Source organism: Camelus ferus, chromosome 7 (genome assembly GCF_009834535.1).
Source record: "Camelus ferus isolate YT-003-E chromosome 7, BCGSAC_Cfer_1.0, whole genome shotgun sequence".
Lineage (NCBI taxonomy): Eukaryota > Metazoa > Chordata > Mammalia > Artiodactyla > Camelidae > Camelus > Camelus ferus.
In genome coordinates this window covers 52,665,011-52,688,167 of record NC_045702.1, presented here as the reverse complement: position 1 = coordinate 52,688,167, position 23,157 = coordinate 52,665,011, and positions in this window count along the sequence as shown.

Below are 23,157 nucleotides of genomic sequence, written 5' to 3'. Positions count from 1 at the left end.
TATGCTACTTAATATATTCCAGGTAAATGGGCTGTACTCAGGTAAAGCAGACCAAAACTGTAGACTAATTTGATGGATATAGGTATTTATGAAAAGTAGATTAAAAACACAAGCATCTGAATGGATGATGCAGATATTGGTGAACAAGCCAAGAGATCACGATTAACCGGTTGCTAAGGAAGATCCTGCTCTCAAGCGCCTTTGCCAAATGCAAAGCTTCTCAAGTCATGAGCTCAGTTTAATTATTTCGTTAAATCCTTTTTAATTTTTCTGGACTCCAAGAGCGATATGGTGGTGACAGTCCTGAATTCTGGATTCCATCCCTCAGCATCTTGGCAAAACACTTCCAGTCCTCACCTTTCATGCCAAAGGGCTGTTACTGAAACTTCAGATGCCGTGCTTAACAGTAGTTCAGCTACCTCTTACTCTGATGCTTTGCAGATTGACATCACAATAAGCAATGAGAAGAACATTGACAGAACCTCTCAGAGATGCATTTTTAGGTCACCGGCACATTAACAATGGAAAACTACATAAACAGAAAAGGGTCATAGTTTTTCGTGTACTTACAATATCTTCTTTTTATAAACTATTTTAAGAATGAACTATGATACAATAATTACACTTTTCACATAAGATGATAGGATTTATTTTTAAAATAATAATTCATAAGAACTGATGAATTCATCAATGTTGAATGATGTTGGGATCTCTTGCTAAAATCTGGAGGAAAATTACTCCCTTTTCTAATTGAGGCTACATATCTCTGTAACTGGTTGTGCAGTCTCATTTTGAAACCTTAATGTCCTTCATGAATGTGTGAATACGGCCGTTCATCAATCCTTTATCTAAAAGTAATTAAGTCTAATTCAAATAAAGAGATATCAGAGGCTCTCGGGCAAAGTAGACCCTACCATACCTAAATGACAGAATCATAAAAGTTTATTTTTGTTCTTTTTTTTTCCTACTTTACATTTTCTGATTTGTATAAAATCTATCAATTTGTGGAAGATAAACTATGAAAACCACAACAGGATTACTTTCAGTCAGTTATTTGCTTCATCAATCATTCTCATTGTTTAGACTCTAAAAAGTAACACTGCTTCTGTGTCAGCCTTGTAATTTCACTTCAAAAACAATGACTTAGATACGGTCAAACATCATCCTCTCTCTGCACTGAAAGGACCATCTTTTAGTTGATTAAAAACGATTAGTTTACTCAGGGTTCTAGTTATAAAGATAGGTTTAATAGAGCTATTTTGATTCAGTATTATCAATCAAGGGTTCTATTTCCATTTAGTCAATCACAAGTCATAGATTTGATATTTGCTGTTTTGAGCATTTACTTTATGCCGCACCATCTTAGACTGGTTTAGTGTGGAGAGACTGGAGGCCAAAAGGAATATTGAATCTATGCTGTCGGTAACATGTTCACATGCTGTATTTACACCTAGAGAAACATATAAATGAATGTATTCATACTGTTGAGAAATTATCATAGACCAGAGCTTCTGAAATGCAGGCTATTCTGGCCCCCCCGGGAGACACCTGCTGATATCTGGAGACACTTTTGTTTGTCACAACTGGATCTGAGGGGTGCTACTGGCATGCAGTAGGTAGAGGACATGGCTAAACACTCTGAAATGCATAGAACACACCCTCACAACAAAGACTAACATGGTCTCCCATGCCTCAAATATCAGTAGTGCCAAGGTTTAGAAACACTCATTCACACACACACACACGTACACACGCAGGACATATAAAGCTGCAATGAGCTGACGGTCATGACCACATTCTGTTGCTCTGAAGAGCAGATCAAATAATTTGCATCTTAGCAGATGTAATTTATCAAGGCTTATTCTTAAGCCAGGTGTGTGGTGAGCCATCCCAATTTTCAGACACATGCTCAGGCTAGCTCAAAACCAATACCAGTGCTAGACAGTGTTTCTTAAATGTGGTAAAGTTCTGGTGTACAGCACGATGTCCCAGTCTCTGAGATGAATATATCCTGCCACAAAGCACATATATTTGAGAAAGTAACCATACTTTCACCCAGCAAGACTTGCTAGAAGGTACGCTCCTAAAGGATGCATGATATAGCCTGCTTACATCGTGCACGTGCTCTGTTTGGAGGGCTAACCATATTGTCAGGAGCGTATTTTCAGACCCATCCAGGAAGTCTTCTTGAGGTTGCAGAAGAACATATGCTTGCTTTTTTTGTGTTTTGCATTACTAAACACAGGTTCAGAAAAACATTTACCACCCTAAAGAGTAGAGATCAAATCCAAGATAACACAGTATCTCAGGAAGAAAAAAAGACAAAAAAGGAAAAGAAAAAGAAAAAAAGGAAAAAGAAAGACTAATTTAGAAGGATTAGAGATATCAAGCTTGCACAGAATCTTTTATATCATAATTGGTATATCTGTCTTCATGGTTTAAAAATGTTTTTTCCCCCAACTACATGTTCCCATCACTTTTTCTCCCAGATTGACCTATCTTATTCTTCAGATAACATACATTCACCTAAAATATCTGATATATTCCATAAATCTATTCTGACAAATAATTCAGAAAGTAATTAAGGGAATTAATAGGCACCTGTATTCTAGAAGAGAGCTGCCCAGTAGGATCTTCTGTGATGGAGGAAATGCTCTCCTGCAGTGACCGATACAACTGCAACAAGCAGAAGACCTGGAAATGTGGTTAGTGTAACTCAGAAAACAAATTTTCAATTTTAATTAATTTTAAAGTTATTTTTAATTAATTAAAAAACTTTGAATGTTTTAATTTTATCTAACTTTGACTATTAGCTGGTGTATTGAAGAGTGCAATGACAGAATACCAATGACTCAAAGAAATCGAGATTAGAGGAAACATAAAACTGATTCGAACAGAAGGATAGAAGAAATACTGAGACAAAAAAGGAGAAAGATTATGATGAATTAATGCCTATAAAAGTTTAATCTTCTTTTGACATTTAGGTTCTTCTGACATTTTGCTTACAAGGCTTTATTGAATGCAGAAATGTATTATCTAATTTTTTGGTAACTCAATGTGACTTTTTTTTTTTGCTTTGGGACAATTCTAAGAATTTAGAAACTTCACATTTGGGTGGAACATTCCTGTAACTGCTGTATAGTAAAAGAAAATAAACCACATGTATTATGAGATTTAAAGATTTTTTTGATAGAGGAACAAAACACACTGACACTCAGACAGATGAAAAGGAGAACTCTTGGTTACACAGAGCTCCAGAGGAGAGATGCTGCCAGGCAGAGACACACAAGGATTTCTCTCCCACCACCCCGCTGGGTGACAGCAAGCTATAACCGTCGTGGGGAAGGGGCTGCAGCTAGCTAGGTTTACAGGGTTCCCTGTGGATTGGCTAATTTAAATGATTTTTCAGGCTCAGGGCACACGGGCTGTCCTTAGTTGTCTGGTTCCTGGCCCTGAAGCAGCTAGGATGGATGTACAGTGGTCCTAAATATGGAAGCCCAATGAGGGAAGTGGTTGGGTTGTGGGCCTAGCTGCTCAGGAAGGTGAACTGACCAGCTTTTAATGAGCTCCTCAAAACTGGATCAAAACAGCTCAAACACAAAACTGTATTACATCTGACGTCTTGTTGTCCTGACATCAGTTTTGAGCTCAATTATTTGAAGAGTTCCAGTAGCCAAAATAGTAGAGGAGACGTTTAGAGCTTAATTTACCTAGGAAAACATTTTATTGTGAGAGTCAAAAGGAGGGAAACAAGTAGAAGTTTAAGTAGGTTACTAACCTGTAACCATGTTTCCTGTTAATACGGCAAAAACAGATCTGAAATGTGGAGGTCTCTAACAACATCACGGTGGAGTCATAAAGTGTGTTAAAGAACGCATTTTATATATATATATATGTATTTGATAATAATATCTTGGTGTATTCCTTGAGTTACGGTGGCAGGTACAGTTTTGTTGTTGGAGAATATGAACTGACAGCTTAGTAAGGTATACGTAAAGGTTAGCGACATTTGTTTATAACCAAGGGGAAAGGGTGATTGCAGTGGTCAGAGAAACAGGGTGGGAGGTGGTGGTGGCAAGCTGGAGGGGGAGGGGAAGTTGGAGAAGGCTCTGGGTGTTGTGGGGAGGTTCAACTGAAGGGTAGACCAATATGAGGCAGTTCCCCACTGGGAGAAGCGATAATTTCCATTACTTTTTAGAATGGCACAGATAACAGTAACCTTTATAAGATTTCCCTTTAGGTATGCAAGTATAGATAAAAAGCAAGAGCATACCACAAGCTAAGTAAACAGCAAGCTCAGGAAACATATTGCAGTCCCTAACAGCAAAGGAAAAAAGCATCAAACGTTTCATGCCCAGCTGTCCAGCATCTCAGGAGAGGCAACCAGTGGGTGCTGCCAGTGTGGTGGGGGAAGGGGCTTACGGCCTGCCCTGTAGACAACTGGCTTCTACCCCAAGCCTTCCCAGTCCACCACTAAAGGGCTAGGGTTTGCACTTGAGAACAATAGCGGCCTCTCTCTGGGACAGTGCAGGGACACCCACTGTCATAAGTATCAGTCCCTTGACATGTTCTGTTGGGGCCCTTACGAAGGCCAAAGCACACGGCTCACGGGCCTCGCGTTACTGAAGTACCTGGATAACCGGTAGGTGTTCTGAAGGGGGTTGCTGGGATAAAATACTGGTTTCCTTACACCAGAGGCCCCCTTTGGATTACATACTGGGCAGCTAGTCTCCAAGGGCGCACCCTGTGACATTCCTGAGAGCCGAGGGAAAGGAAAGCTCCCTGGGGACAGCACGTCACGCAGCAGCAGCAGCAAAGACAGGTGGCTGCTAACCCTGCCTGAGCAATGCCAACGTGAGACGGGGGGGGGGGGCATTTCTCTACCATGGGGGTGGCCCAGCCAGTATGTGCCTGCGCAGGGGTCCCCTGACACACGCAGGCCAACCAGAGCTCTGCCCCAAATCATAATAAAGAAACACACTGTCAGGAAGAGACGGTACCCCTGGAATAAGCCTCTGCCAGACACAGCCGGTGACTAAAAGCACAGCCACTGAACCATCAGGCCTGGAAAGCACAGCTCAAGTGGCCTCAGGCAACAAGACTTACGCCCAAGCTCAAATTCCACCCCAAACAGCTCCCTCTGTGGTCTGCAGCCAATTAGTGGGCCAAGAGCCGTCTCCCAAGAAGCTATCCAAGAGTCAGTGGTGCTGGCCCCAGTGCCAATTGTTTTATAAGACTTTAAGAATCCTTTTGACGGTGGGATGCAAAGCGATGACTCATGCAGATGAGAGGCTGAGTGTCCTGTTACCTACTGCTACCGAGGAGAGACAGCCGCTGGGCAGGGCCACCCCGGGAACTGCACCCAGGAAGGGGGAGACAGCAAAGCAGAGCTGTGGGGGCAGCTATGTAGGGGAGCTTTGGCAGCCAGGGTGGGGCGAATTAGGCTTTGCAGGCTCCCTGAGTGAGGACTGGCTGATCTGAATCATTAGCATAAGGGTTACCCCTGGTCATCTGGTACTTGCAGTGATCAGGGTGATGCTACACGGACCAGAGTGTGAGAGCCCAGAAAGGGAAGCTAACTTTTCAGAGCGACGTGGTGGGCCCTGGCGAAGCGCATACTATGTTCAAGAACCTACAGCAACCAGGTTACAAGGGTATAAGCTGGGCATTGGGTAAATATCCAGATCCCTTCTCAATTTATAGGCATCTAGAGACTTCATTTAAAAAATATATTTAATGATTGAGAATGGCCTATTTTTTTCATTTCTTGGCATATAAACTGCATGTTTAAATTAGGCACTCAATTTTCTTAATTACTTTTTTTTATAAACATGAAATATTGATTCATTTGATGAGATTCTCTTCAGAATTTTCTAAAATTTCAATAAAATGTGAGGAAATGATGTCAACTCTTAAAAACCTCCCACATGAGTATTCATTTTGAAGACTTGAGAGACTTACTGAATTTCACAAAGTGCTATATTTATAATAAACCTGCTAACTAGGGAATTCCTACCACAGATTAATTAAGCAGAGTTAGACAAAAAATAAAATATCATAGTTTTCCTATCCTTGGTCAGTTTTTTAATGCTTAAAAAAAATTAACAGAGACATTCCAATAAATGTAATTTTTAGAGTTTACAGCACCCAAATTACTATAGCATACCAATATAACATTAACAAGCTATTACAATGATTTTATGTAGATTTGTACAGTGACTTCAAGTAGGTCTATAAGACTGCTCAACAATCCATCTGTGTTATTCTAGAAACTTCCTCTCTCAGTTTTCCCAATGATTACTTCAACTTTTTTTCCCCTCTTTCTCTATATGACTCTTTCTTTCCTTTTCCATTAGAGGCACTTTTCCCTTTTCCTATCTAAGGTAACACTTCCCATCTGTGTGTTCGGACCCCCTTATACCTTCTCAGGAATATTACCCAACTTCCTCTCCCTGGATATTCAATCTTACCTTCTCAGCTAGGTCTTCTCCATCAGATCATTCCTAGGCCTCTAAACCGTATCATCCTTCCTTAGAGCCCTAGCTCTCTGCTACTCCATTTATTTGTTTTGCTGTCTTCATTTTCTCATCTCCTGTGCATTTGCCAACAAACGTCATGCCCACACAGCTTATGTCATTTTGCCAAATTCAGGGGACACTTTTAGAGCTCATTTCACTGATTTCTCGGCAGCACCGAGCAGTGCTGGTAACCTTTACACTTTCTTGATTACCCTCTCACTGTAGCTCCCATGGTACGATACTCTCGTCCAGTGCCAGGATTAAAAGCACCTGAGCTAAAGCAGCAGCAGTAGGAAGGTAAGAAGGAAGAGTTAAAACTCACCCCCAACCCCCAGTAAGCCCGAACGTCCCGAGATAACTGTGTGATTGTCGCAGAGACTACCAGCTGTCCACAGAAATCCTGTCTCCCTTCTTTTGTGGTAACGAGGCATAATATACTTAGTTTTATCACATTTCTGAGCCTCTGTTGTAGGTGGCTGTGAACCACGTGCTGAAATTTCCTCGAAAGGTAGGTGAGAAGCCTGACAACGGTCCTATGAGTCTTCGCACATATCCTGCTCTGTGCTCTTGCCTCTTCCCTGTGGGCGTGTTGAGGATGGCAGAGATGCAGTCAGGTTGGGTCCCTTAATGACTAAGTGAAGCAGAGACACCTCCCTTTCATCACCACACACAAGCATCTCCCTGGGTTGGAAAACTGCCCCATAGATGTCAAACTTGAATGTGCATCAGAAACACCTGGCAAGGTGTTTACCACAGGTTGCCAGCCCTCAAAACCCGAGCTTCTGATTCCATATCTGGAGTGGGACTCAGGAATCTTCTTTCCTAACAGCTCTCATACTATGGGAAGTGCTGCCCTAGATGATTACATAGAAAGAACCAAATGTCTTTTTTACCTTTTTCTTGTTTTTCAGCCATTACATTCTGAGTCTATTGTTAAAGAACTTCAGGCTCCCCCATCTAATTCAGAAATGATTACAAGAACTTGATCAAAATTATCTTATTTTCATGCTGGTATGAGTACCTAATTTGACATAAAATACAACACAGCCTTGTAAGCACATTGAGTGACTTAAAAATGGGTCAAACTCTCTAAGTTCTCTGGTCTGTCATCTTCCTACAGACTGTCCTATTTCTCCTAAAACTGACACCCAGCTTCTAGGCCACAGTATCACCCAAAGATGATCAAATGTGTGAATAATTAAGGCATTAAGGGTTACAGGAAAAGAAATAGGGAGACCAAAGATGGAGTGGAAAAGGCACTTTACAAAGTGACAGAATTTTGGATGCTGAAAATAAGAAATAGAAAAATAAAATTCATTCCAAAATTTATTTTGTATTTGGGGGGGGGGGATCTGGGGAAGAATGTATATGCAATTTGGAGCCAGGATAAAAATGACAAATGCTATTCAGAGAGAATGGGTGCACTGGATAGGAGTCAGCAGAAATGGTCACTGATTCAAAATCTGTAACTGATGAGATCAGAGACCTTGGACTACTGAGTTCAACTGGAAGGGAAGTGATCTAGATAATCTCTAAGATCCCAACCAAACTTGACAACCTGACTCTTGCTGAACTGTTTATTTTGTAACAGGGAAAAGAACAGACCTTTATGATCCTGTAATGACATGTATATAGTAGGCTCAAAACATTTTTGATGGACCTCTATGTTTCAATGGCATTTAACTAGAACAGAGAAAGATTTCCATCCTTAAACATGTAACATATTTTACTTTAAATGCCTTGGGTTTTTTTTTTTTTTCTTTTTTTTGGAGGGGGAATACAACTTAAGGCAGGAAATGGAAAGTTGAGACATGCTGATTCTTAGCAATTCCCAAGTAGTAAGGGACCAAGAAGAGAGCTTTCGTTTTTTAAAGATACTTTCGTATAACAGCTTTACTAATATTTAGTGTTTCAATTTGTCTCTTATTTGGGAGATGCTTTTATTTAATTATCTTCTAAATATCCTTAGGCCACTTAATGACTGAACATAGGGTTTTCGTTTCCCATTATTCTTCTTCATCTATTTCACAGAACCAAGACTGAATCATTTAAAATGACAGCCTCTTTATTGGTTGATATTCAGGACACCTTAAATTTCTTGAGAAACGATTTAAACAAAGTAATGTTCTCCAGCTTCATTCCTTCTCTCCTTAGATTACAGAATCTTAAATCCTAAAGAAACACAAATCTTCTCTTTGTGTTATCAAAGATACTCTAAGTTTGCTCCTGGAAGTAGATCTTATTACTTCTTGTCATCTAATGTCTCTCTCCCACTCGACCGTTGCATGAAAAAAATGGAAAAATTTCCAAGAACAAAATGTGGCAAGTTAGGCAAACCAGAAATTAAAGGAATAAATTGAAAAAGAAACACACACCAAGGAAGTCTAAAGTTAATCTGATTTTGTGAGGCAGGAGGAAGAGAACTGACAGATGACCACTGAAATCAGTGCACTGTACAAGGTATTATAAAAACACATTCAAAGTAACAGTGGGAAATCTGGTCTCAAGCCCTGGCTGTTCCACTGCACATCCCACGAGGTTAACTGGTTTAATAAGCGAACTAAAATTGATGAAAATGTGTTCTGGAAGTCTCTTTATTTTTAACCAACTATTCCTCTTATCATTCCGTTTTGATCAACCTTCCCTACGCCCTGATGGCACATTATGCAAATCCTGTAACTTCCAAGTCACTGCTATTTCCTTTTCAATCATTATGACTCACCCTCAGTCAACTTTATTCAAAAGTTCAATCTAGTCTAAATCAGAGCTCCAATCTCTGATTCCATTCAGAGTTTCTCTCTTCTCCACAGCTCAAGACTGGCCCATGGCTCAGTCTTTCTGTGACAAAGAGTATTTTTACTTATCTTTCACTTTAGCCTCATCATCCTCCTTCTTTCCCTGCTTCCTCTAGGACTGAGGTGAGAAAGGGGGAACCGGAGGAAGATGTAGGAAAGTCTCTCCTTCCTCATACTGTTGTCGCCTGGCCTTTGTTGTCTTTCATGACGGCATTCCTATGTGGTGGCTCTCTTAGAGTGTACGTGTGGATTTTTTCAGGGGACTAGGGGAGATCTCCATAATGCACAGGATAGCAATGTGGGGGCTAGACTCTGGGGACCCTCTTCTTGGCAGTTTCCCTCTGACAGAGCACATTCAAGAAGACTCAAGCTGGGCTACTCTGTTCTGCATCTGTTGGCCTACGAATCCCTGTCATCTTCAACGAAGGGAGTGCAAGCCACTTCACCCCCTCAGAGCTCTCTGCAGAGGTGGCCTCTTTCAGCCATATACCCACCCAGAGAAGACAACAGGCAATAAACAGGCCTAAGTCATCATGTACACGAATGTTTCCACCCTGGAGGGATTCAACCAAGCAATATCTTGTGTTCTACTCCAAAGGAAGCCGCAAGATGGGACCATGAGGTTCTGTGGGTCCTAAGCCTTCAACCATGGCCTGAGATGCGCTCTACCTTTCTTAAAGGCACTGCCTGTCTCTGTATGCTTTTCTGAGATCACCTTGCCTTGGGAGGGAAAGAGCCTGAGCTCACAGCTCAACAACCCAGATGCAGTACCTCTGTCTGCAAACTCCTCTAGACCTCATTCAGGCCGACTGGGCTGGGCGAGCGTGAGGGTCTTAAGAGCTGTGTTGAGTGGATGGGAAGAAACATGTAAGAAACACGTGGTGCGGCTCCTTCTGTTTTATCAAAGCCACAAGAAAGGCTCAGAGGAGAGGCAAGTCCACTCAAGACAAGGGATTCGATTTGAGGACGACACACCAAACAGAAGCCACGTGGACCACGGTCAACTGCCTCGCTTACCTCCAGAAAAGAGGACTAGGTGCTGTGCATCCGCTTGACAGCCTCCCCTCAATAATTATCAGCACAGAATTTTCAGCTAGTTCACCCCACTAATACTGATACTCAATCATTCCAAGCTGAAAGCACGGGGCTTTGGAATAATCTCAGATCCCAGTAAGCATTATTACCGCTGCGCCATCATGTGTGGAATTACCTGGCTGGAAGCGTTAGGCTTGTTTTGCAGAGAAGGAGGCAGAGCATTTTGGGATTGAAGAGTGCTGCTGGGTGTCTAATTAATAAAGGGCTCTGACCCTCTGGAGCAGGTGGTCTCTGACACTAAGAACCGGACTGGATGCCGAGCTCGTGAAAACCTATCATGAAGAAATATTTCACCATCAAAAACCTCAGCAGAACAAAAACTTGCCCTCCAATCTTTAAGTCCTTATAAGAATTACTTATAACTGCGTGACACTCTAAAATATGAGAGCAATTTCCGCCCATAGTTACAAGCTTTGGGGTGTTGTCTCAGTGTGTAGGACACAACTTTCTGTCATCTAGATGTGATGATACTCACCAAGTTACCTCCACCTAACCTGAGTTCCCCAGCCGGGCTGCCGTATGAATTTTCTGTAAGTGCTTTAACAAACTTGACGGCTTAAAACAAAGCAAATTGTTCCTCTTACAGTTTTAGAGGCCAGAAGACTCACATTCGTTTCACTGGGCTAAAGTCAAGCTTACCCCTTCTAAAGGCCCCAGGGCATTATCCATTTCTTTGCCTTTTCTAGCTGCTAGAGGCTACCTGCATTCGCTGGCTCATACTGGCTTCCTCACATCCCCTCAGCCTCTTGTTTCCAAAGTAACACGTGCTTCCTCTCTGATCACCTGCCTTCTTCTTATAAGACCCCTGTGATTACAGTGGCCCACCTGGATGACCCAACACAGTCTCTTCATCTCAAGATTCTTAGTTAAATCACATCTATAGAGTCTCTTTGTTATCAGGTGTCATTTATAAGTTCTGGGGATTAGCATGTGGATATTTTAGAGGCCAGCATTCAGCCTACGACAGCTGCTTCAAGGATTAAATCAGGTAAGATACAAAAGACCCTACCACGATGTCTGGCACACGGTAACACTCAGCACATGTTCATTTTCTTCCTTCTACTAGGTTGTATGATTTTGGTTAAGACACTTGATCACTAAAGAGCCCTTGTAGCCTCATCTGTAAAACTAGGTATGTTTTTAACACTCCCTCTAGAAACATAATGGTGAGTAGGACTGACTTAATGTCTGCCATCCTTCAGTTTTTATGTTCATATTCTATTCAAGGGAGTAGACAATAAAATCATTTTATATATCAATATTATGATACATATGACATATATTGACATACGCGGTTATACATTCATGGTATTAATTAGTGCCATACAAGAATTTAGTCAGGGAAGGAGAGAGAGAATGATGGGGGAGGGCGGGAGCATGCCTTGTGCCACTCTCTCCATTTATTTAGCACCTGTCAAATGTCACCTCCATGGAAAGGATTGGATTGACCACATGAGCTCAAAGAGTATTCCTACACCCCCTGCCCATCATCCTCTCTCTTTTCCCCTGAACCAAACTTCATGGCACTAATTATGGACTCAAATTATATACACTTGTTTTATTTACTCTATCGTCTGCTCCCTCTAGTACAAATGTAAGCTTCAGAACAATGGGGGTTAATTTGGTCTTGTTCATTATTACATTTCTAGAAGAGTCTGACAAGGGTAGCAGCTCAATTAATGTTTACTGAGTGAGTTAAGGGGCTGTACAAATCTCTTTAAATACTAATACTAAAGTTCTATTTAATTCTCTTAAGAAACGGTGCTAGACATGCAATTGTTTCATATTTAACTGGTAGGATAAACAAGTAACATATTAAGTACATGTATCATCTGCCCAAAGATCGTAGTAAAAATGGTAAATTGTGTGACTATTTATCAGAAACTTATATTTTTCCCTTTACAACATTTATGCCAGAGGATAAATGAACTGAAAGAGATTCCAGTCCAAAAAGAAAAAAAAGTGAGATGATCTGTGTATATCATTTATTTTAAAGACCACATATATATAATTTACCGATACTTGAAAAAAGTTGTTCACAATGTTTCTCTCATAATCTTTTTCTGAAAATTGAGCAACTATAGAATGTATGCAGGAGAGAGGTTATTTTACCATAAATGAGGTAGGAAGCACACAGCTTTACAAACGTGGACGTAGACCTCTTAGAATTATGAAAATATGGAAGTATTTCTATTCTAGTTAGACTGAAAATCATAATCTATGGCATTTTTACATTCAATTAATAGAGATAATTCACAAAAACCCAGATTTCTTAAAATGAAAGCAATGAAAACCTTTAACTAAAACAAAAGTACTTTAGTTGTGATTCACTTCCAACTACACAGCTTATACAATTAACAATTTAACCTGGTGACATGTTTACAAACCAGCAACTCTTTCCCATTTTTAAGATGTCTGTCATTTAAACTGGGGTTCTTGCTAATGAACTGCAGATTTAAAATAAAAGCACAAGGTAATTACCTGTTATTTCAATTAGTCACCACATATATATATGTGTATGCATATTTGGAAATATCTTTAAGTAAAAAATATTCAAGAGAAAAAGAAGTTGATTGTTAAAAAATCTCATTCAAGAATCCAATTTCTTTTCCCAGTTGAGACTGGTAAAGGTTATCTAAATAAATTAAAACATCTGATCTCCAAAAATTACAAGCAAAGTTGACATACTGTTTAAATACATACTGCTGTCTCAGACATTCAACTATTTCTAACTGTCTGTGTTATAGGTCAGTTTGGTTATTTTCAGAGTTGGTAAATATGAGCAGTCTAAATTGTTTGCAAGCTACATTTTTTCCATGATAAGGTCCAATATTATATTTTCAGCAAAAAAACATTAGAGGCTTCAGGATGGGTGACCCTCCGTGAGTAGGGCCTTTCAAGCACCCCTAGGTCCCGGGGTTGATGTGTTCAGGGTGTGAGCAGATTCTGCTCGAGCCGGGAAAGGTCCTGCCAGGGTGGAGGCTGCGGTGAGCGGAGGCCTCACCTAATTTCTCATTCTCCTACGGCAAATTAAATACGACCGCAAATGGCACTCTTCCTGGTAAGACAGGGGTCTTGTGGCCCTTCCCCTTCACGTAGGCTGGCTGATGACAACTGAGACTAACAAGAGTTTGGCACAGTGAAACTATCCCAGGTCTGGACAGCTTCCACTCTGGTCTCTAAGAGCCCTGGACATCCACATAAGGAGTTCAAGCACCTTGCCAGAGAAAGCATGTGGTTATGCCCTAACACTACACGCCGGAAGAAAGGAAGAGAAGCCCAGCTGAACACAGCCCTCCAGCAATCCCCACCCAGCATAAGGCATGGCAGTGCAGCCGTCACAGACCCACTGGTTCGGCTCTGCCATCAGCTGCATGCCACCCAGGGAATCCTACTCATTTCCATGCACAGTAGGACTGCCCAGGTGGGCTCTGCCTGAATTTCTGACCCCCGATCAGGAGATTTATTAATGTAGTTGTTATTTTAACCCACTAACTTGTAGAGGAGTTTATTAGACAGCATTAGGTAACCACAACATCTCCTAAATAAGTCAACCTGACTTCAGCGTCATCACCTTAACATGTCTGAAAACAGCCCTTGTCAAGCCATGTCACCAGATTTTAATTCCGAACTGGATACACTGTCTTTAGATGATCCGTGCTATCCTTCTGCAGTGGCCACAATGGTGAATTGTGGAGAGGAATGTCTCACGCTTGCACAGTCAATCAAAACTCTGTAATGTTATAACGAGCATGCAAAATCCCTCATGCTCTGCTTTACAAGGTCTAGGAGAAACCGAGAAAGGCAGATGTGTCAGCCTGTACTTACTTCAAAATCAGTGGCTCTAAAGCAGATCAATTTGATTTTCCTCTTTAGAAAAGAGCTAACACTGACTTCAGTCAGTTAGGTTCAAGACTTTAGAACCATTTTCAACTACTGTGTTAGCTGAAGTAAAATTAATATCAGAGCTCTGTAGCACCTACCATTTAAAAAACCTATTGCAGTGTCTTTGCCTCAGCCCCATTTACTGGTCTCAGGTCTTCATTATCTTTTTCGTAGCTTTTCAGATTCATTTCACTAGTATTTTCATGATACCATTTTCTACCTGCAAACCTTTCAATAATTCCTAACTATATATGAGATTAAAAATCAACTTTTCATCCTTGTTTTCACATCCTTCTATGATTCTACAGCATTTTTCTGCTGTCTACTCCCAAATTCCCTTTTTTTTCCTCTTAATGCTGGTCAGTACATCTAACTGTGGTAAATGACATCCAGCACTGAAGAAGGAAATTCTACATTCTCATCTGGCTAACGAGAAGGCTAAGGTGAGGCTCATATCAACAGACATTATACATTATTTTAAATGAAGTTTTAAATATTAAAGAAAACATGGTAATCCATACATATTCTAGAATTTGTGCCCAGGTTGAAGGCAGCATGATAGAGCTGAATAGATAAAATGGGCTCCTGTCCGGTGGCAGCTTTCAGATCGTGGCAAAGGGGATTAAGTCAATTGAGAAACAGCTTGATGGGTCCTCTAGAGGGTATTAACTCACATATTACAATAACAGACTTGTGGACCAAGGAAAAGTACAGAGAACACTTCCCCATGGTTAAAGTATCTCTCTTCTAAGAGCCCATAACCAATCAGTAAATATCTCCTGCTTCCTTCCAGCCCGCTAATCCTAACTGACACTGTTTTGTAAGTCATCTTAAAACCACTCAAACGAAGCCCCCAAACCCTGTAAAAGCTGGTCATTACTTCTGCAGACTGATGAACTCCCAAGGCTCGCCTGTGGAGTGTTCTCCCTTACTGTATCAAGCTAAATAAACTTGGCCCTGTATTACTACCAGTATGTTCCCACAGCCTTCACCAATGGGCTTCAAAACTGCCACTAACTAAACATGAAATCTTGGTCAGGAACTTAATAGTCATGAAGCTCATTTCTCCTTCCTTGTACAATACTCATGTTATTTATCTTGTCGTAATTAATGAGTTTTAGGGACAATATAGAAAAAGTACTTAGTGAAGTACATATATTAGATTGTAAGCATTAGTAGCCACTGGATAATTATTTTATTAGTATATTTGTTTCAAAAAATATACATTGTACCTAATACAACTGGCACTGCTCCTAATATAACTCCTGGTTTATTTCTTTTAAACTTAATTTTTATAGTAGCCCATGTCTGGGAATATAAATCTGAATGAACTGTCAGACAGGGGCGTCTTGAGTAGGGATGACGAATGCTAATTTGGAAGACCAAAGAGTGTTCTTGGTCTACTGCCTTTTGAAAACTACAACTAAAACTGGATTCCATGACCTTTCAAATTTTTCTGTCCTTATTAAATCATGCATCTAGAAAAGAAAAAGTCAGTGCCCTGGATTCTTAATGTGATCAGAATTTGATCAAGACTGTGAAAGAGGAAAAAGAGGGAAGCAATATAAGACTTTTTGAGATAAAGAGCAAAATATTTCACTGAAATGATGCTAAAGTAATGAGAAAATGCAGAGCATTTCCAATTTCCTGCTATAATGAAGGCAGGTTCAAACCATAATTAACTAGGGAGAAGGGTAATGCCAAGGTCAACACCCCAGGAGGCAGACCCGGAGGTTCTGGCGTTTGTAGGTATGTGGTGCATTGAGTGGCACTCTTCAGAACAACCCCTGAAAAACGAGGTAAGGAAGCAGGGTTGGGCAGAGGGAAAAGGCAGACTGTGAAAGAGTGACCATGGAAGACTGACCTGATTCCTTGGGGAGCTCTGGAGTTGGCGTCCCCTTAAGGGATTTCCCAGACTGAGGCGAGGAGGCTCAGCCTTTGTAATCTTTCACCCTTTCACCTGTCCTGGAGAGACAGATCCCTTTGACAGAGGCAATTCTTGGGGAGGGCTGTGAGCCCTCCTCCTAGCTCCCGAGGGAACTGGGGCACTGGTTCTAAAGGAGAGCTCTATCTCGTGCACCTCAACATCCACTACAGTGAATTCACAAACTGATCTACTTTTGTGTTTAGGACACATTATCTAATTGTCTTCAAGTTGCCCTTTGAGGAGACAAAATAAATGTTAATCTAAGATTTCTTGAGGAAAGAAGTTTGAATGAGTCTATATTATTAGATCCAGTAACAAGACTTTCTTAAAATGATTACCTTCTCCCTGTTTGTGCATGTAGATGGTGTGCTGTGGTTAGACAATGATTTCCAACTCACTCTTGTCTGTATTTATTCCTTGAAATATTAAACTCGGTTTGCGTGTGCTGGAGATGAACGTCTTAAGAACTGCGTTGCTCACGCTTTTGTTCTTTAATCATATTTTTAGTGGGCTCCTACTTATTATTTCGTCCATGGTCTAACAGTTTACTTCTAATTTGGCTCTTTTTCTTACTCAAAATTGGTGGAAGGCTGCATGAGACAAGTGGTTCGTTTAGCGCAGCATAGCTATTAAAATAATTCCACTGAACACTGAATCGCTAGTGCATGGAAGAAAGGAACGGTTTTCAGAGGCGTTTATGCAAGATGTACATCACATACCAATTTATGAGCTGGAACTTTCCCTGGATACATTTATTTGGTTTATATATGAGACTGCTACCATTTGATCCATTTATTTACATGGTGATATGATGTAAAACCACCGTTTGTGGTGTTTGCATCTGGTTTTGTTTTTCCTTCATTCAATTTCTGAAAATCTCCTAAATGTTGATCCACCTGAGTCTATTTCCTGCTGCTGTTCCCAGGTCCATAAAGGCTACGTCTGGTACTTCACCAAGCCGACATGAAGATTTCATAAATTACTTTCGAATGTGGATTACATGACTAGGTACCAACTTCTTTGATAATAAGAAATGCTCGTTAACAACGTGCTCCATCATGTTTAGGTTTTTTTCTTTCAGTCACCAAGTTTCTGTGATGTTTCCTCAAAGCCTTGTACTGTTTATGAGGAATGCTAAATAAAGAAAAAAATGCTTCCCCCCAAATAATTAAAGGATACATTCTAGGATAAAACACTTTGCCTAGAAAGACATTAGAAGTAGGAGGACATTCTTGGAAACAGAGAGGGTAAAATATGAGGCTAACATCAGCTCAAAATGATGGCTTGCTCTGCGTGAGGTGAGCGGCGGGCCCTTGGTATGTAACCTGTTCTCATTCCGCCCTGGGCACTGCTGTCACCTCAGCCCGCCCACTGGAGGCCTTAAATTTACTGTGGAAGGCTCAAAGGCCGTTTTAACTTATCTGTAGGGACAGTGCTTTTCATTTTCCATTCTCTACTGTGACTCTAAAATCTCTCAGTGAGGATCTCATTTCATTATCTCACTGAGCCTAAGACATCCTGATGAGCTGATCTGTCGTACCTGTGGTACCTCTGTCACCTTGAGTACATCTCTGAAGGGTAATGTCATGCTAGAAATGAGGAAAATGTGCCCATAAGTCATGTGTGCAGTTATAAATGCATAAAACTCTCATTTTAAAATGAATTATCCATGCTCATCCTCTTCTAGATGAACAGAGGTAAACACAGCTTCTTTTCTGTCACGCTCTGTTTGGAGTGTGCTATTCTGATTTGCCAGGACCAAGTTAAAGAAAAGAGAAATGGGTCGATATGTTGTGGGGACTTTTCTGATCCAATATATCTGATGAACATAATGATGCAAGGATTACAATTTTCAAGTTAATTAAAAGCTGTTTATCTTTTTTTATTCTCCTTAATGTATATGTATTATGTTATAGGTCTACAACAAATCTGGTTGCCATTTTTAAAACTAAGAATTGTTTTAGACCTTAGCATGACAGGATGCCCTGTTAGGGTTTAGAATAATGGGACATATAATTTCATTCAAGCCTTAAGAAAACCTCAAGAAGTACCGAATCATTCTATATATAAGGCCTCTCAGTTCAGGAAAGTTAACCAAGTTCCTTGAGTCCACAGTACATGACAGAGTTTAAACTTCTGATTCCTAATCCAATTTCTTTCCTCTCAACCACGGGACCTCTGTTTATTGAACTACACAAGGTTCACTGGCCTAGTTGAAAAATTCTTTGTCTATGAAAAACTAATTAAAAATGTCAACTTCCTTAGCAGTGCCAGGCAAGGACACTGAGAGTTAAAGAATGAAACATGAGAAGGAGTACTCAATAACAGAGAGCATCGAAATGTATTGATGGCAGCAAGATCTGTTTAAGAATGACATTTCTATACAGTAGAGCACGGGGAACTGCACTCAATATCTTGTAATAACCTATAATGGAAAGGAATCTGAAATGTATACACACACACACACACACACACACACACACGTACATATATATATATAACTGAATCACTTTGCTGTACACCAGAAACACAACACTGTAAATCAACTAGACTTCAATTAAAAAATACATATATATTTCTAAATGTATTTTATCAATATACAATATCACACCCTAGTTTCTTCTAAGTTAGTCCATTTGACACGTAGAAGAACATGAAATAAACTCGCAAAGTTCCATAAACCTCGGGACTTTGTTTGCAGATCTGTCCTCAATATGTACAATAGTGCCCAGCGCATAGTAGGCCCATTACATGTATACTGAGTGAACAAAAGAATTAATACCATTTAAACAGCCAATCTGTGAGAATCACCTATAAAAAAGAATTCCTTCCTTGGCAAATATGTAATTAGATCCTTGAGCAGGAGCATAAAATTCTTTTTAGAAATTACTCATCGAAGGCTGATTTTGACTATAAAATGCATCCTTTGTGTTCAGAAAATTTACATCTGTGATGGATTTTTAATAAATAAATATTACAGAACTAAGTTAATGGATGATACAAACTGGGGAATCTGTCAATGATCTATTTGTTTGGAGTGATGTTTTCTTTAACTCTTACTCAGATTTCGCTGAGTTATAAGAAATGCATCTGGTTTTAATTGACATTTCTTGATGGTTTACCATTAGGCTAAAAAGATCAACAGGAGACTTTTTCCTGGGGGGAGGCAAAACCTGCAATTTATTCCAACTTACAAAAACATGTTATTGATATTATTTTATTTGTAAACACTTATTTCTGAGGCTCAATACACTGACCTTTAGAAAAGTCGGCAATTTATAAACTGAGAATGCTTTAAAATAATACTGCTTCCATCTCAGAAATGAGATAGTTCCCCAACTCCTCCTGACAGAAAGCCATTTGACAATCTTCTGTGTGATACTTTTACAATTATTCTCAATTACGTATGAAGAGAGAGCTGTTTGCCTCCTCAGGTAACAGACACAAAGAATTAAAGAACATTGGATCTGAAGCAGACCTCAGATAATCTGGTTAAGGCCACTTTACTTTTGCAAATGGAACAGAATGAGACCCAGAGAGACGACGGGACTTGCCCAAGGTAACAAAGTTAGACACCATCAGTGCCAGGGCTGGAAGACAGAACCCCAGCCCATTTTGCAGTAGAGGACTCCATCACTATAGAAACATGGTCCTTTAAAACAAACAAACAAGCAAACAAAAAACAACCATGTCTCAATACAGCTGGAAAATGAAATGGGCATATGAAATCCCCGTAAAATAGCTTCTGGAGGGAAAATCAACTGAAAAACTGGGGAGCCCTGATTTGGGGTCCTGTCATCCATGTCAGCCAAGACTCAACACACTTATGGGGAGACCACGCAAGTATGTGACATGTTCTAAAAGTCTCTCACTTGTTTCTTCATTATCACATTTCTGTGTGTGCTGTATGTATGACTAATGTGAAGAAAAGTACAGCGAGGGCTTGGGTAGATAAATGCAAAAGACAAAGAGACTGCAAGTCAGGGAGTGGTTGCAGTAAGGATCTCATCCTCACAATATTTCACAATCAACCTTGCCTTTGGGGTAAGCATTTTTGTTCCCAGTCAGATTCTATTTTAAAGTGGCAATTCCCCTAGGAAAGGCATGGTGCAACTAAAATGATACCTGCATGAATTTATCAAGTCCTTTTTTCTCTGTCAAGAAGGAAGAAATTACCCAAAGTCTGGGGGTAGCGGCAGGCGGGTACTGGTTGGGTGGGGTGAGAACCTAAAGGAGAGTGGGTAGCTTGGAAGAGAAGCAGCTATTATTCGATCCATTTCACACATGTGGAGACTGAGGCTGAGAAGGTAGCCAGCCAGGCAACTAAATGGTGAAGCCTAGGTATGTACTCACTCCTGGCTGACTCCAAAATCCATTTGCTAGACCAAAGTCAAGTTGACCTGAGGGTTAATTACGTTTAATATTATCAAGCTGCCTACTTTTCTTTTGCTCTTTCTCTCCTAATGGAATAATCAACAAACAGTGTTATAAACAAATCATAGCAGATAAATTTGAGAAATCAAAGGCAGTATGGCATGGTAGTTTACAGCACTAAGTAATCTTGGGCAAGTTGTCTATGTTCCTCAGTTCCCTTATCTGAAAAAAATGAGATAAAAATACTTACATCCCAGGGTGGTTGTGAGAATCAAATGAGGGCTTAGAATACTGCCTGGCACGCAGAAACATTTGGGAAAGGCTTTGCTATTATTGGAGTTATTGGCTTCATTTTGATTCTACATCTTACTTTTTTCCCCCATCTGATCAGGATGTCTATTTTTAAATGAATTTTCTTTTCATTTTGGGGTTAGTTTTGTATTTTTGAAAGTATTATATATTCACTTAATAAAAAGGCAAAACTGTTTAATTCAGAAAATTCAATTGCCCACATTCTTCCTTCAATTCTACCTCTCACTCAGATGTTACTACTGTTTATACATACAGACATAGATATGTAACTTTTTTTAGTCATTCCCATTTCTTTTTCTTGAGTTGTTACTTTGCTCTTCATAATTTCTGCCTATCAATGACCATGAAAATAAACTCAAAACATTGCTCATCTTGCAACAAACTAGCTCTAACGCCAGATTCAAATATGCAAAAGGTACACTTGGAGCAGGCAGGGAAGTGCCTGGGTTAACTTCTCTCCATCTGCAAACTCCCATGTTGCAATAAAAGAAAGGCATTTTTCATGACAGCCGAGGATCACAAAAAGGAATAAAATATTCCCAAACTGGCACAGGCTATCTCCTGCAAAGAATGTGAACCAACAACAAAAAAAATCTCAACTGCAGAGCCCAGGTCCTCACTCTCCTCGCCCGATTTTCTCTTTCGCCACCCCCAGACACGTGCTAATCCAGGTGCAACCTGTTTAAAACCAACTCCCAGGGCAGAGGCAGTAAGTGAGAGGGGCGGGGGACTGGGGCTGTTGGAATGGAGGGGGCGGGAAAGGAGGAGGCTGCCTGGGTTGCCTTGGCAATACAGAGAAGAAAGTCAAGAGGGAGGGATTTATATGCTGATGCTAATTGCATTTGCTAATTGCATCTATTGTGCTGACCTGCCTGCTTCCCCAGTTCAGCATTCTGAGTCACTTAGCATTCCCAGAACTTCCCTACACAGTGTGTCCCCTCCCTATCTAATTTTATCCTCTCTCCCAGTCCCCAGGCTCAGTTACCAGAGTGCTACCTTTGGCAAGGCACTAGGAAAGGCTCCCCTGTAACTGACTATGTGACGTTTTAGAAATCCTGTAGGAAAATATTTCCCTGCTGGAGTTTGCTGGAATATTGCTTTGCTGCTCAACCATAGCATGGATTTACAACTAAAAAAAGCAGCTGAAAAACCGGAGAAAATAAATCTCAAAGAAACTTCCCACAGTGAAATACAGGCTGCAAGTGATTCACGGGGCGGGGGGAGGGGGGAGGAAAAATACTGAGCAGTTCCCTCTGGAATCGAGTGTACCTTCAGCTGGAAAGGTGCCTGGACAGGGCTTTGAGATTTGTTCCCTTGCTCCCCCTGGTGGGAGTTTCATTTAATTACAATAAGAATCTGAGGCTAAGAACTGATTTACATCCATCTGTACCTACTGTGAATAATGATTTCTTATAGCCTCCATCACTGAATTGAAGTGTTAGATTCCATCACCTCTTGCATGTGGTAAAAATCAGCAAAGACATTACAAAGCTTGCGCTTTCAACTCCTAAGTGGACACATTCGTAAGTCGTGCAGTAGAAATATTTCAAAAGTAATACATAGGAGATCCATGCTAAAGTAGGTTGTTCACAGTAATGCTTTTCCTTTCTAGACATACTCACTTTTCCCTTTGATCTTTATTTACAAGCAGAGCCTTAGACATGGCAAAATCTTTCTTCAGTTTAATTTTGTTTCCCTTAATTATTTTTATCCCCTTTGATTTAAACATTTGCTCTCCCCGTTTGCTTCATCGCTACTAATTTTCTAAGAGTAAGGTTTCTATTTTGTTCCAACTCTTGCCTTTTTAACAACAGATCTCTCTGGAATTCTCACCTGGTGTTTCTCTCTTTCTCAAGCACTGACGCATTTCACTGCTCAGAGCTCAAATTGGCTCCTGGAAAGCTGTAAAAGGCCTGGCCAGGCCGTCTCTAGGCCGCTCAGTGTCCATCATCCTGTTTTGCATTTGGTCATAAAGTACGTCAGATTTATCTGAGTGGAAATTTTTTTTCTATGGAAAAACTGAGTCACTGGACACATTGAAAAAACATTCCCTGCCAAAGAGCAGACGCCACGCCATTCCCTAATCTTTGGTCTCACGTCAGTGTTTTTCCTTTTTTATAAGCGTATGAAATTCCTTGCAGTCATCAGGGATGGTACGGGAAAAGGGAGAAAGAAGGAGACTCTGGCTGGGATCCCTGACAATTATGATAGATTTGCTATAAAGGCATTAGAAACCTGGCCTGTAACAAGC